The sequence below is a fragment of the Myotis brandtii genome, unplaced genomic scaffold (assembly GCF_000412655.1).
Source record: "Myotis brandtii unplaced genomic scaffold, ASM41265v1 scaffold1040, whole genome shotgun sequence".
NCBI classification, from domain to species: Eukaryota; Metazoa; Chordata; class Mammalia; order Chiroptera; family Vespertilionidae; genus Myotis; species Myotis brandtii.
Genome location: NW_005353498.1, coordinates 46,952 through 60,655, shown reverse-complemented (window position 1 = coordinate 60,655; position 13,704 = coordinate 46,952). Strand labels below are relative to the sequence as shown.

Here is a 13,704-nt window from a genome sequence, read left to right as displayed (position 1 = left end):
TGTGCACCGGGCCTCTAGTATATATATAAAAGGCTAATATGCAAAGTGTCCCCTCGGGAGTTTGACCAGGAGAATGGGAGTTCGATCGCTATGACGTGCGCTGACCACCAGGGGACAGCGCAGAACATGGCAGGCAACCAGTGGCGGCAGGGTGCTGCGGGAGCAAAGGGATGAGGAGGCAGGAAGGAGGGGAACCTGATTGGTTTTGATCGCTGGCCAGGCCTAGGGACCCTACCTGTGCACAAATTTCGTGCACCCGGCCTCTAGTAAAAATATATTTAACAAAAGAAAAGATTGGTGATTCTAAGCTTGGAGTTCCTCAGCTGTGATGCAAACCCAGTGCCCATCCAATGCCAATCTGGGTTCACCTGCATTGTCCCCATGGGATTGGGAGGAGCTGGCAAACCCCAGGTTCATGCTGCCTGCCCTGCTGTGAGGGGCTGTGTCTTTTGTCTCTGACCCTGGAGGGTTGCATTTTCTGCCAGCATCCGGGAAACCGTGACAGATTAAATTAACAGCTTGAAAGTAGGGAAACTTCCAGACCCCTTATAGTTCTTGATACCCATTTGCTGTGTCTGTGATGCCACCTGTCACCCAGGTGTCTCTCTTGGGATTCTGGATTCAGCCTGTTTAGGTCCCACCTTGGCTGCTGCCTTTCTGACCTGGTGCAGATTTGGGTGGCGAAGAGATACACAGCAGCCCGAGGAACACTTCATCGTTGGAAGGAAGCGCTCTGGAAACCAGACACCAGGATTCAGGCCCCACTTCGGGGTAAGGTTCAGGTTAAGCTCTTATAACAAAAAACACCTAAAATCCAAAGGCTCAAAAGTCATATGATTTTGCAAACTGAGCTCATTATTTGTTCAGCAATACACTTCCTTTGAAAAGCTTAATAGGCTTCCGGTCTAGGTGCTTCTAGTTGGTCTCATTGCTAGGAACCACATCCAATGCTCTTTTCTAGCCAGAGTTCCTGTGTCTTTCATTTGCAGCACTTGCTTCCTTAAACTACCTACCTCTTTGCCACTTGCAGTGAATGGGCATCTGAAACAATAGCCTCGGGCAAGAGGCAATATTTCTATTTATACTCTTTTGGGGAACAGGAAGCTGTGGGCTCCTTCCATCTTGTGATGTTCCTGACTCTGAAACGTGGCCAGTTCTTGTCTAAGATCATCGCATTCTTGCCATTCTTTGCTACGAATGGCAAGGAGCAGCCAATTCACAGTGACATTCTAGCTCTTTCCAATCACTTTTAGAAATGCAGGCTCCACAGACATCTGGTCTACCTCTCAGGTTACTGAGCTCATTATTTGTTCAGCAATACACTTCCTTTGTAAAGCTTTATGGGCTTCCGGTCTAGGTGCTTCTAGTTGGTTTCATTCTAGGAACCACATCCAATGCTCTTTTCTAGCCAGAATTCTTGTGTCTATTTCATTTGCAGCATTTGCTTCCTTAAACTACCTACCTCCTTGCCACTTGCAGTGAATGGGCATCTGAAACAATAGCCTCGGGCAAGAGGCAATATTTCTATTTATACTCTTTTGGGGAACAGGAAGCTGTGGGCTCCTTCCATCTTGTGATGTTCCTGACTCTGAAACGTGGCCAGTTCTTTAAGATCATCATCGCATTCTTGCCATTCTTTGCTACGAATGGCAAGGAGCAGCCAATTCACAGTGACATTCTAGCTCTTTCCAATCACTTTTAGAAATGCAGGCTCCACAGACATCTGGTCTACCTCTCAGGTTATCACAGGTGATGGTGTTACCAAATGTTGTTCTTTGGCATAACAACGGCCGCCAGCCTTCCAGCCTGCAACATACGTGTCCTGACCACCAGACCACCAACGGATTTTTCATTTTTGTGATGACTCCACTTTCTGTGCTAGGATTCAGAGCTTACTTGCTGTAAGAAGCCCTAGTTTTCTAGGGCGTCTGCAACGAACTACCACAAACCGCTTGGCTTAAATAATGAACATTATTCTCTCACAGTTCTGGGGACCAGAAGTCTGACATCAAGGTGTGGGCTCGTTGGTTCTTTCTGAGACTGTTGGTTCCTACGGTTCTTGTCTAAGATCATCGCATTCTTGCCATTCTTTGCCACGAATGGCAAGGAGCAGCCAATTCACAGTGACGTTCTAGCTCTTTCCAATCACTTTTAGAAACGCAGGCTCCACAGACATCTGGTCTACCTCTCAGGTCATCACAGGTGATGGTGTTACCAAATGTTGTTCTTTGGCATAACAACGGCCGCCAGCCTTCCAGCCTGCAACATACGTGTCCTGACCACCAGACCACCAGACCACCAACGGATTTTTCATTTTTGTGATGACTCCACTTTCTGTGCTAGGATTCAGAGCTTACTTGCTGTAAGAAGCCCTAGTTTTCTAGGGCGTCTGCAACGAACTACCACAAACCGCTTGGCTTAAATAATGAACATTATTCTCTCACAGTTCTGGGGACCAGAAGTCTGACATCAAGGTGTGGGCTCGTTGGTTCTTTCTGAGACTGTTGGTTCCTACGGAGGCAAGGATTTTGTTTCCTGCTATACCCTCAACCCTTAAAAGAGTGCCTACACTGTAATAGATACTCACGAAGTAGCTGTTGGGAGGATGAAGTAGTAAAGAAATGAACCAAGATGATATGCAAGAAACATCTAAGGTTGGGCCCAGACAGGGAAATCCAGGACAGATGGACACTCTGTGTGGACACTCAGGTGGGAAGCCCAATGCCGTGGTCACTCGTGTCCTGACCACCAGACCACCAACGGATTTTTCATTTTTGTGATGACTCCACTTTCTGTGCTAGGATTCAGAGCTTACTTGCTGTAAGAAGCCCTAGTTTTCTAGGGCGTCTGCAACGAACTACCACAAACCACTTGGCTTAAATAATGAACATTATTCTCTCACAGTTCTGGGGACCAGAAGTCTGACATCAAGGTGTGGGCTCGTTGGTTCTTTCTGAGACTGTTGGTTCCTACAGAGGCAAGGATTTTGTTTCCTGTTATACCCTCAACCCTTAAGAGAGTGCCTACACTGTAATAGATGCTCACTAAGTAGCTGTTGGGAGGATGAAGTAGTAAAGAAATGAGCCAAGACGATATGAAGGAAATATCTAAGGTTGGGCCCAGACAGGGAAATCCAGGACAGATGGACACTCTGTGTGGACACTCAGGTGGGAAGCCCAATGCCGTGGTCACTAAATAAAAACTGGCTTCCTGCTGCCGAGGCCCCCAAGGTGCCTTTCATGTTGCTGTTGCGTAGGCTGCAGATGAGGGGTTCAGCAGGGGCGTGACCACAGTGTACTTCACTGCAGCGCCGTGTCCTTGTGGGCCCTGTGGGAGAACATGGAGCTGAAATAAACCCCAATGAGCACCCCATAGAGCAGCGACACCACAGAGAGATGAGAGCCACCAGTGGAGGAAGCCCTCTGCTCGCCTCTCGTGGACGGGACCCTCAGGCCGGCAGCAAAGATGAATGTGTAGGAGACCTATATGCCCCCCAAGGGGATAGTGATGATGATGGGCAGGGCGCCCACGGTGTACACCATCACATTATGGGGAAAGGTGTCGGAGCAGACCGGCTTCAGAAAAGGGCTAGGTCGCAGAAGTGGGGGGAGGAGGGAGGGGAGGGGGACCCGATTGTGGGTGCAGAATGAGAGGTGGGTTAGTAATACCACGTGGGTCAGGACATTTCCGAAGGCTGTGGTCCAGGATGCCACCCCCAGGAGCCACAGAGCCGTGGTGGTACAGATGTGGCGTAGTGCAGCGGGTGGCAGATGGCCGCATAGGGGCCGTAGGCCGCGGCAGTCAGCGGGAAGCTGTCAATGCCGGCAAACCAGATGAAGAACATTTGGGTCAGGCAGCCAGAGGAAGGGATCCCTTTGTGTCCTGACACGTGGTTGGCCAGCGTATTGGGGATGATGGTGGAAGTGAAGCATGTCCACAACGGCCAGGTAGGCCAGGAAGAAGTACCTGGGTGGGGGGAGCCGGCGTCAGTGGCAATGGCCAGGGCGATGAGTAGGTTCCCCAGCCCCGTAACAAGGTACAGGCTCAGGGACAGTATAAGCAGCAGCTGCTGTGGCTTGGGGTCTTCTGAGAAGGAACTCAGAGACCCAGGTGAAGTTTGCCCTTCCACCTGGGTCTCTGGAGCAATCAGAGCGGAAATGAGGAGCTGTCCGTGGTCCTGGCCAAGGCCAGCCCCTCCATTGCACCCTGGACTTCCTCCCATCATTAGTTCAGACACTCATCAATTCTTCCCCCTTCCCCCTGCAACAGGACCCCACACACATCTGCTGCATTATTTCCATCAGTGAGCTCACCACTCTGCTCACAGCCCGCCTTATAACAAAAAACGTGTAGGCACTCTTTTAAGGGTTGAGGGTATAGCAGGAAACAAAATCCTTGCCTGTGTAGGAACCAACAGTCTCAGAAAGAACCAATGAGCCCACACCTTGATGTCACCGGCAGCTTGGTGCATGGCTCCCAGGTGCACGGACCATGTCTCACCTCCACTACCTGTCTCTCTATGTCCACAGCCGGCAAACCAGATGAAGAACATTTGGGTCAGGCAGCCAGAGGAAGGGATCCCTTTGTGTCCTGACACGTGGTTGGCCAGCATATTGGGGATGATGGTGGAAGTGAAGCATGTCCACAACGGCCAGGTAGGCCAGGAAGAAGTACCTGGGCGGGGGGAGCCGGCGTCAGTGGCGATGGCCAGGGCGATGAGTAGGTTCCCCAGCCCCGTAACAAGGTACAGGCTCAGGGACAGTATAAGCAGCAGCTGCTGTGGCTTGGGGTCTTCTGAGAAGGAACTCAGAGACCCAGGTGAGGTTTGCCCTTCCACCTGGGTCTCTGGAGCAATCAGAGAGGAAATGAGGAGCTGTCCGTGGTCCTGGCCAAGGCCAGCCCCTCCATTGCACCCTGGACTTCATCCTGTCATTAGTTCAGACACTCAGCAATTCTCCCCCAACCCCCCTGCAACAGGACCCCACACCCATCTGCTGCATTATTTCCATCAGTGAGCTCACCACTCTGCTCACAGCCCGCCTTATAACAAAAAACGTGTAGGCACTCTTTTAAGGGTTGAGGGTATAGCAGGAAACAAAATCCTTGCCTGTGTAGGAACCAACAGTCTCAGAAAGAACCAATGAGCCCACACCTTGATGTCACCGGCAGCTTGGTGCATGGCTCCCAGGTGCACGGACCATGTCTCACCTCCACTACCTGTCTCTCTATGTCCACAGGAACGGGCTAAGCTCGCACATGGGGTAACAAGGAAGTGCTGGGAGTTGACACCCCCAGGAGTGACCTTTGGACAGCGAGGGACCGGGCATACTGGGTGAAGTCCTGGCTTCATCACTCCTGAGGGAGGCAGTTCTGGGGTGTGTTCTACAATCTCTCAGAGACCCCTAGAAGGATCACCCCTCAACTGACCAGAGCAGGAACCTGCTCATTCACACCTTTCTTTCCCAAATGCTCATTGGGTCTCGGGAGAACCCAAACTAAGACACAGGATTCCAGAATTTCTTCCATCGGTGAAAGAATCCCTTCTTCATACCAAATACCCCTCTAGCCACTCCCCCTTGCTTTGCTCCATTGGACCCCAACACTCCTGAAAACATTGCCTGCCCTTGCTCCCTCTCCCTCTCTCTCTCAAATCAATGAAAAATATCCCCGGGTGAGGATTAAAACAGCAGCAGCAACAACAACATTGCCTGTCCTTGCCTGTCAAGAGCAACCATGACCTCCTATTGTTCATCCAAGGCTATGATACAGACAGTATGCACCAGTACAATTGTTCCATTGCTAAAATCTGGGGGTATTTGGCAAATCTAGAAAATACCCTTATATTCCTTCCAAAGAATAGTAGAATTACTGTAAACTCAACATTTTGAGCTAATTGTTGTTGAACGTTGCCATGAATTTTGATGCACTGGTGACATCTGAGAAAAACTTTGCCAATTTGACTGCTGTCCCTGCGAGCAGCGTGGTTGTCTGTGTATGAACTGCTCTGGCTTACAGGAGACGTACCAGTTCATCCTCACCCTCAAATTTCCAGGTTGGTTCTAGTTTCAAATAGCTAAGATTTACTTTGGTTGTTATTCTGGGTGCATTGTCATTTTTGTGTAAGTAGCAAATGTGCAATGTCCTCATAATTATAAAATGAAAAGCATAGGCTAAAACATTGAAAGAAAGCATCCAGGGTGAAAAGGCAACAAAGATGAGCAAGCTTTTTAATGTTCCCACTAAGTATCGGGAACAACATCCTGCTGTACCTGTGGGAGGAGAGAGAAGAAATGATGTTTATAGTGAGTTGCAGCCCTGGAACCTCCAAAACTTGCAGAAGCCAGAGCAGCCTGGAGCGGTTTTGCTACTGTGTAAGACTCTCTGTAAAATATAACAATTAATTTATATTTTGGGCATAAAAAACAAATTTTAAAAAACAAAAATATGGGTAATTTATGGTAACAGGATATAAACATTGGATGAAGCCCTAACCGGTTTGGCTAAAGGATAGAGCATCAGCCTGCAGACTGAAGGGTCCCAGGTTCGATTCCGGCCAAGGGCATGTACATTGGTTGCGGGCACATACTCAGTAGGGGGTGTACAAGAGGCAGCTGAACGATGTTTCTCTCTCATTGATGTTTCTAACTCTCTATCCCTCTCCCTTCCTCTCTGTGAAAAATCAATAAAATATATTTTAAAAAAATAAAAATAAATATTGGATGCAAATGCTGTTCAAAAGCTGTTCATTAAAGTGGGAAAGGCTGATGCTTAAATATTTCATCTGAAAGGCAACCATGTTTTGTTTACTTTAGCTCCAATAAAGAAAATTGGTAATAGTCAATAAGGAAAAAGGAAAAGGACATTGTTATTCAGTATCACACTAAAAAGCATTTGAGTAATAAAAAAGTTCCAGGAAAAATTTGTTTTATGTCAAAGAATATTTGTAAAGCAGATGGAAAACATTTAGAAAGTAACATAAGACTTTTAAAACACTACAATGTATGGCTAAAAGTAATTGAGACTTTTCAGATATGAAATCATCGAACTTCAAAAAACGTAATATTGATATGGGCATGACATTGCCATTCAGACTCACAGATCTGCTCGATGCAAAACTGAAAAGACTACACCGTTCTGCGGAAAACTACCTAAGTCAGCAAAATTTCTAACGTGATCAATGAAGCTTCCAACACCGTCACTAAAATTGTTTCTGTGACTTATTTTAAAAGTGAAATTCAAGACTTTGAAGGTAATTTAAGGTTTGCTGTTAATCATATGCAGCTGTGATCTGTTTTAGAACAACATCTGAAATAAAATCTGAAAAAAGTAAAAAAAAACAAACAAAAACGAATTACATTCATTGAATCTAAAAGTGAATGAGTGAGACACGTGATGCTGGGCTGATGGTGTGGCATTCACTGTGACCTTCGCTGCGCCAACTAGCGGTCAGGTATCTGAAGCTGGCTCGTAACCTGAATTTTAGCTCGCAACTCAAAGCAAAAAATCGGCAGAGAGACGGCTCGGCTCGTATCTTGAAAAACTCGTTAGTCGGGACACTCGTAAGCCAAGGCCCCACTGTAGTTTAAGGTTTGCTGTTAATCATATGAGGCTGTGATCTGTTTCAGAACAACATCTGAAATAAAATCTGAAAAAAGAAAAAAAAAAGAATTACATTCATTGAATCTAAATCCATGATCAAATGATGCTTGTGATGTTCTGGTGGTGGTTTAGAAATGTCATTTCAATGAAAAATATTTGCATAAAGACTTTCTTGGACATTGTACAGATATAACTTAATTCTGAGTTTCAGGCAAAATTTGCAAAGCATTCTGATGTTTTAATTTGGTATTATTTAAGTCTCTTTGTTAGGGTATCTTCACCTGATTAAAAAAGATATAATTCAAATGAAACATTTTAAACATTTTTCTCAAAATGTTATATGCGCCTCTATGCATTCCATGAACAGGATATCGAAGGGATATCTTTACCCCCTTGCTTATTGCAGCATTATCCACAATAGCCAAGACATAGAAACAACCTAAGCGACCATCAGTGGATGAATGGATCAAGAAAATGTGGCTTAGCCCAGACGGTGTGGCTCAGTGGTTGAGCATTGACCTATATGAACCAGGAGGTCATGGTTTGATTCCTTGTCGGGGCACATGTCAGGGGTTTCAGTCTCTGTCCCCAGAAGGAGGCGTGCAGAAGCAGCCGATCAATGATTCTCTCTCATCATTGATGTTTCTATCTGTCTCTCCCTCTCCCTTCCTCTCTGAAAAAACACATATTTTTAAGAAAGAAAAAATACGATATATATATATACACACACCATGGAATATCATCAGCCATGAAAAAGAAGGAAATCCTGCCATTTGTAACATGGATGGACCTTGAGGGCCTTACGCTAAGAGAGATAAGTCAGACAGAGAAGACAAGCACTGCATGGTATCATGTATACGAGGAATATTTTTTAAAAAATAAAATAAAATAAATCAAAATCCCGTGAAGTCTAGTCCCTGCTCATCTCCTCAGTCTCCACACTCACATGACTGTCCCCAGCCACACAGGTCTCTTGGTCCAAGACCGGGCCTGCCTCCGGGCCTTTGCACCTGATGGCTCATCTGCCTCTAGTGCTCTTCCCTCGGGACTTCGCTTCACCTTTCAAGACCCACCTCAACATTTTCCCTCTCCTGTAGCTCGGGCCACAGCTGCCACTCAATTCTCTGTCCTCATATGACTGTGCTCTGTGGGCCCGGAGCGGAGCCTTCTCCCTGGTCCAGCTGCTTGCTGCCCTGTTGCTCTCCTCCCTGCCCAGGAAGTCTGCACACCCTGTCTCACGCCCTCGTTGGTTCGTTGACCACTTACAGAGCATCCTCAGTGATGCATTGTCCCAGCTGAGGACAGGCAATCGGCCACAGTGACAGAGACAGGGCCCCTCTCCGGACCCAGACACGCCACCACAGAGCACTTGTCTTGATGGCGGCGCACGATGAGGCACGTTCGAGGACGTTCGGAAAGAGCAGTATCACACTAGGGGTGCACCCGGCCAATGTGACCCTCCACTCGGTCGGCGTCTCTAGTCATAGAAATGGAGGACACGAGGAACTGCTCACACCAAACCGGGTGAATCTTAAAAGCATTGTGCTGGGCAGAGGAAAAACCATCATTGAAGGAGGTACACAGAATAATGCCACTTATGTACACTTCAAACGCATGGTATATTGTTCACGGAGACATCCCATGTAGAAAGATGAAAAACGTGCATGAGAGTGATAAACACTTGACGTAGGGTGTTGATTCTCTCAGAGGGAGGAAAGGGAGAGAGAGAAAAAGAGGGAGAGGGAAGGGGGAGAGAGAGGAGGAGGGAGGAGGGGAGATAGAGAGACAAGAAAATGAGAGTAGGGAGATGTGCATGGATGTTCTACTCTTTGTTTGTTTGTTAATCCTCACCCGAGGATATTTTCCCCATTGATTTTTAGAGCGAGGGGAAGAGACACACAGAGAGAAACATTGATGTGAGAGGGACATATTGATAGGTTGCCTTCTGCACTCATCCCAACTGGGGCCGGGGAAAGGTACACAGAATAATGCCACTTATGTACACTTCAAACACATGCAACACGATTTTGTATATTGTTCACGGAGACATCCCATGTAGAAAGATGAAAAACGTGCATGAGAGTGATAAACACTTGACGTAGGGTGTTGATTCTCTCAGAGGGAGGAAAGGGAGAGAGAGAAAAAAATGTGACCCTCCACTCGGTCGGCGTCTCTAGTCATAGAAATGGAGGACATGAGGAACTGCTCACACCAAACCGGGTGAATCTTAAAAGCATTGTGCTGGGCAGAGGAAAAACCATCATTGAAGGAGGTACACAGAATAATGCCACTTATGTACACTTCAAACGCATGCAACACGATTTGTATATTGTATATTGTTCGCGGATAAACACTTGACGTAGGGTGTTGATTCTCTCAGAGGGAGGAAAGGGAGAGAGAGAAAAAGAGGGAGAGGGAAGGGGGAGAGAGAGGAGGAGGGAGGAGGGGAGATAGAGACAAGAAAATGAGAGTAGGGAGATGTGCATGGATGTTCTACTCTTTGTTTGTTTGTTAATCCTCACCCGAGGATATTTTCCCCATTGATTTTTAGAGCGAGGGGAAGAGACACACAGAGAGAAACATTGAAGTGAGAGGGACATATTGATAGGTTGCCTCCTGCACTCATCCCACCTGGGGCCGGGGATAGAGCCTGCAACTGAGGTACATGCCCCTGACCGGAACTGAACCTGCGACTCTTCAGTCCATAGGCCGATGCTCTAACAACTGAGCCAAACTGACTGGGTGGATGTTTTACATTTTAAACTGGGTGAATACAAGATGCATTCCAGCTTAATGATGATCTGTGCACAACACACACACACACACACACACACACATCATGGTCCCCATCCATCTTCACGGAACTCACTAGGAGAGGACCAGATGGATGGGCAAGTAAGTCATGGATTCCACACCCATTCTCTGGTCAAGGTCACTGTGTCCCTGGCGCTCTCGGCCCGAAGGTCCGGACATACCTCTTGGGGGTCCCACCACGTCCCACCTTTGCTGGGATTGCCCAGCCCCCCCAGACTCCGTGTCTAACCCAGTTCAGCGTTTACCTCAGTTCCGTCCTTCATCCGTATGCGAACTTAGCGCTGGCGCTGCTGACCACCCAGCCACCCAGGCCAGAGACGTGGGCAGCAGTCAGGCCCTCGCCCCACTCACTGCATCCTGGACTCTATCTCCTCTGCGACCCCTCCTCTCCTTCCCAGCACCTGGCTCTCATCTTGGTGCTCTTAGACTTTCTGCCTGTCCTTTCCCTGGTCTCTTTGGGCTCCGCTCACTCTTCCAGTTCAGCCTTCACAGTGGCCACCACCCCGGTGACATGACCTGCCTCTCCTGCACTGGCTCCCCACCCCCACTGCTCACAGCGAACATTTCTTCTGTGCTTCTGGGCATGTGCCACCACGACAGGGAGGTTGACATGCTTCATTACTAACCGTCTAAGGTAGGCACTCTTACTTCCATTCATAGGGTGAAGAGGCGAGAACAATCAACTACCCAGAATCTCACAGTCTCTCTTGTTCCGAAGCTCTTACAACTCCTAACCGTCTAAGGTAGGCACTCTTACTTCCATTCATAAGGTGAAGAGGCGAGAACAATCAATCTCACAATCTCTCTTGTTCTGAAGCTCTTACAACTCTTTGATGAAAGACCCAGATCTAGAACCTCTTAGCAGGGCTTACACACACAGGGCATTTCCCATTTTATGTTGTTTTCATTATAAAGACCAATGAACCGAGGCCCAGAGAGGCAAAACCACTTCCCTGCAGTCACACAGCAAGCTTGCTGGTTTCTTTCCCTGCCCTCTCTGTCCCCACTGTCCTGTGGGAGGTGTCCCTTCTGGCTGTGGAGATGTCTGGCAGGATGTGAGCCAGCTCTTGCTGGGAGAACGTCCTGGGCCCTGGAGGAGGTCTGGGGCCCCCACAGGAGGGAGCACATGGACCTGGCAGAGCCCAGTTGACCCTCCATCCTTGCAACTCAGGTTCAGTCCCTTGTGTCTTGTTAGGGCATCTGCTACTCGTCCACTCCACACTCTCTCCTGCTGGGCCTGCGTCTTTGGGGAGGAGGTGACCGTAGCTTGTTCTGGGCGCTTCACTCTACTCCTGAGCCTGAGGTACTGGGAGGTCCAGGTCTCTTTCGGGGGACCCCCATGTGGGGACTGGGCCCAGCGGAATTCCCCCAGCTCTGCTGGTCCAGCCAACCACTGGGATATGTCCATGGCTCCTCACTGCTGGAGCAATGGCTTCCTAACGTTCATTATTTAAAATTGAGGTGAGATTCATATGCCATCAGTGAACCATTTTAAAGTAAGCAATTTAGTGGCATTTAGCACATTTAAATGATGTGCAACCATCACCTCTATCTAGTTCCAGAACATTTCATCACCCCAAAATAAAACTGGCCCCATTATCAGTCACTCTCCATTTCCCTCTTCCCCCACCTCTGGCAGCTGCCAGTCTGCTTTCTGTCTCTGTGGATTTGCCTGTTCTGGACATTTCATGCCAATGGAGTCATTCACAGTGTGTAACCTTTTGTGTCTGACTTCTTCATTCAAGGTAGGGTTGTCAAGTCTCATCCACATTGTAGCCGGTGTCAGAGCTTCATTCCTTTCCATGGTGAATATTAATTTTGTTAATTCATTCACTCTTTGATGGACTTGAGTTGTTTCCACCATTGGGTAGCCATGAGTAGTGCTGCTATGAATATGTTTCTGCTCTGGACAAGTTTCTGTTTGAGTCCCTGTTTTTAGTTCTTTTGGGTCTATCTCTCAGAGCAGAATTGCTGGGTCATGTAGCAACCCTATGTTTAGCTTTCTGAGGAACCGCTAAGCTGTTTCCCACAGTGGCTGCACCGTTTTATATTCCCACCAGCAGGGCACAAGGGTTCAATTTCTCTACTTCCTCATCAACACTTGTTATTCCTTATCTTTTCCTATTATAGCCACCCTAGTGGGTGTGAAGAGGCATCTCACCGTGTGTGTTTTTCATATTGTAAAATTGTGTTTTTACCCTCTTAACCATTTCTAAGTAGACAGTTCAGTGGCATTTCGTACACTCATATTGCTGGGCAGCCTCACCACCACCATCGCCAGAACACCTCTCATCCTGTAGAACTGGAGCTCTGTCCCCATTAAACGTGAATTCCCGTTGCCCCTCCCCCCCGCCCTGGCAGCCTTCATTTCATTTGCTGTCTTTGTGATTTTGACTACTCTACGTACCTGATATAAGTGGAATCACACAGTGTTTGTCCTCCATGACTGGCTTATTTCATTCAGCATAATGTCCGCAAGCTTCGTCCATGTGGTAGCATGTGTCAGAATTTCCTTCCTTTTTAAGGCTGAATAATATTTCATCGTACATATACATCACATTTTGCTTACCCATTCATAACACTTGGGTTGCTTCCATGGTTTAGCTATTGTAAATAATGCTGTTAGGAACAAATATCTCTTGGAGACCCAGCTTTCAATACTTTTGGGGATCTACCTAGAAATGAAAGGTCATTCTATTTTTTTTAAATCCTCACCCAATAACATGTTTTTATTGATTTTAGAGAGAGAGGAAGGAAGAGAGAAAGAGAGAGAGAGACATCAATGTGAGAGAGAAACATCAATCGGTTGCCTCCTATACGCACAGGCCAGGGATCGAACCATAACCTACATATGTGCCCCAGCTGGTAATCAAACCCGCAACCTTCTTGGAGTATGGGACGATGCTCCAACCAACTGAGCAGCTTGACTGGGGCTGCTATCGGCTCATTTTGGATGAGGGGTTGAGAAAAAAAATGGATAATATAATCAGTAAATCTACTTGTCTTGGCACATGGAAACTGCGCTACACACATCAAAATAGGCTGGAAGCTAAAGAGTCAACCTAGTGAAATAGAAAATGTTAGTAAAGTTCACGTTCTTTTTATTTTTTAAAACCTGCTTAGTTTTGAAATAATTTTAGACCCACAAAGAAGTTGCAAACACAGAACGGAGAAGTCCCATGTGTCCTTCACTCAGCCTCCCCCAATAAAAACATCTTACAATCGCATAATGACATATAAGAGATATAATTATGTATTATATAACATATCCACATATAATTATATATTTTA

General features: G+C 47.1%; 1 pseudogene; it reads right to left on the bottom strand.

Moving 5' to 3' along the window:
• Positions 1 to 3,163: 3,163 nt before the first annotated feature.
• Positions 3,164 to 13,704, bottom strand: part of LOC102260835 — a 35,939-nt pseudogene continuing 25,398 nt past the window's right edge.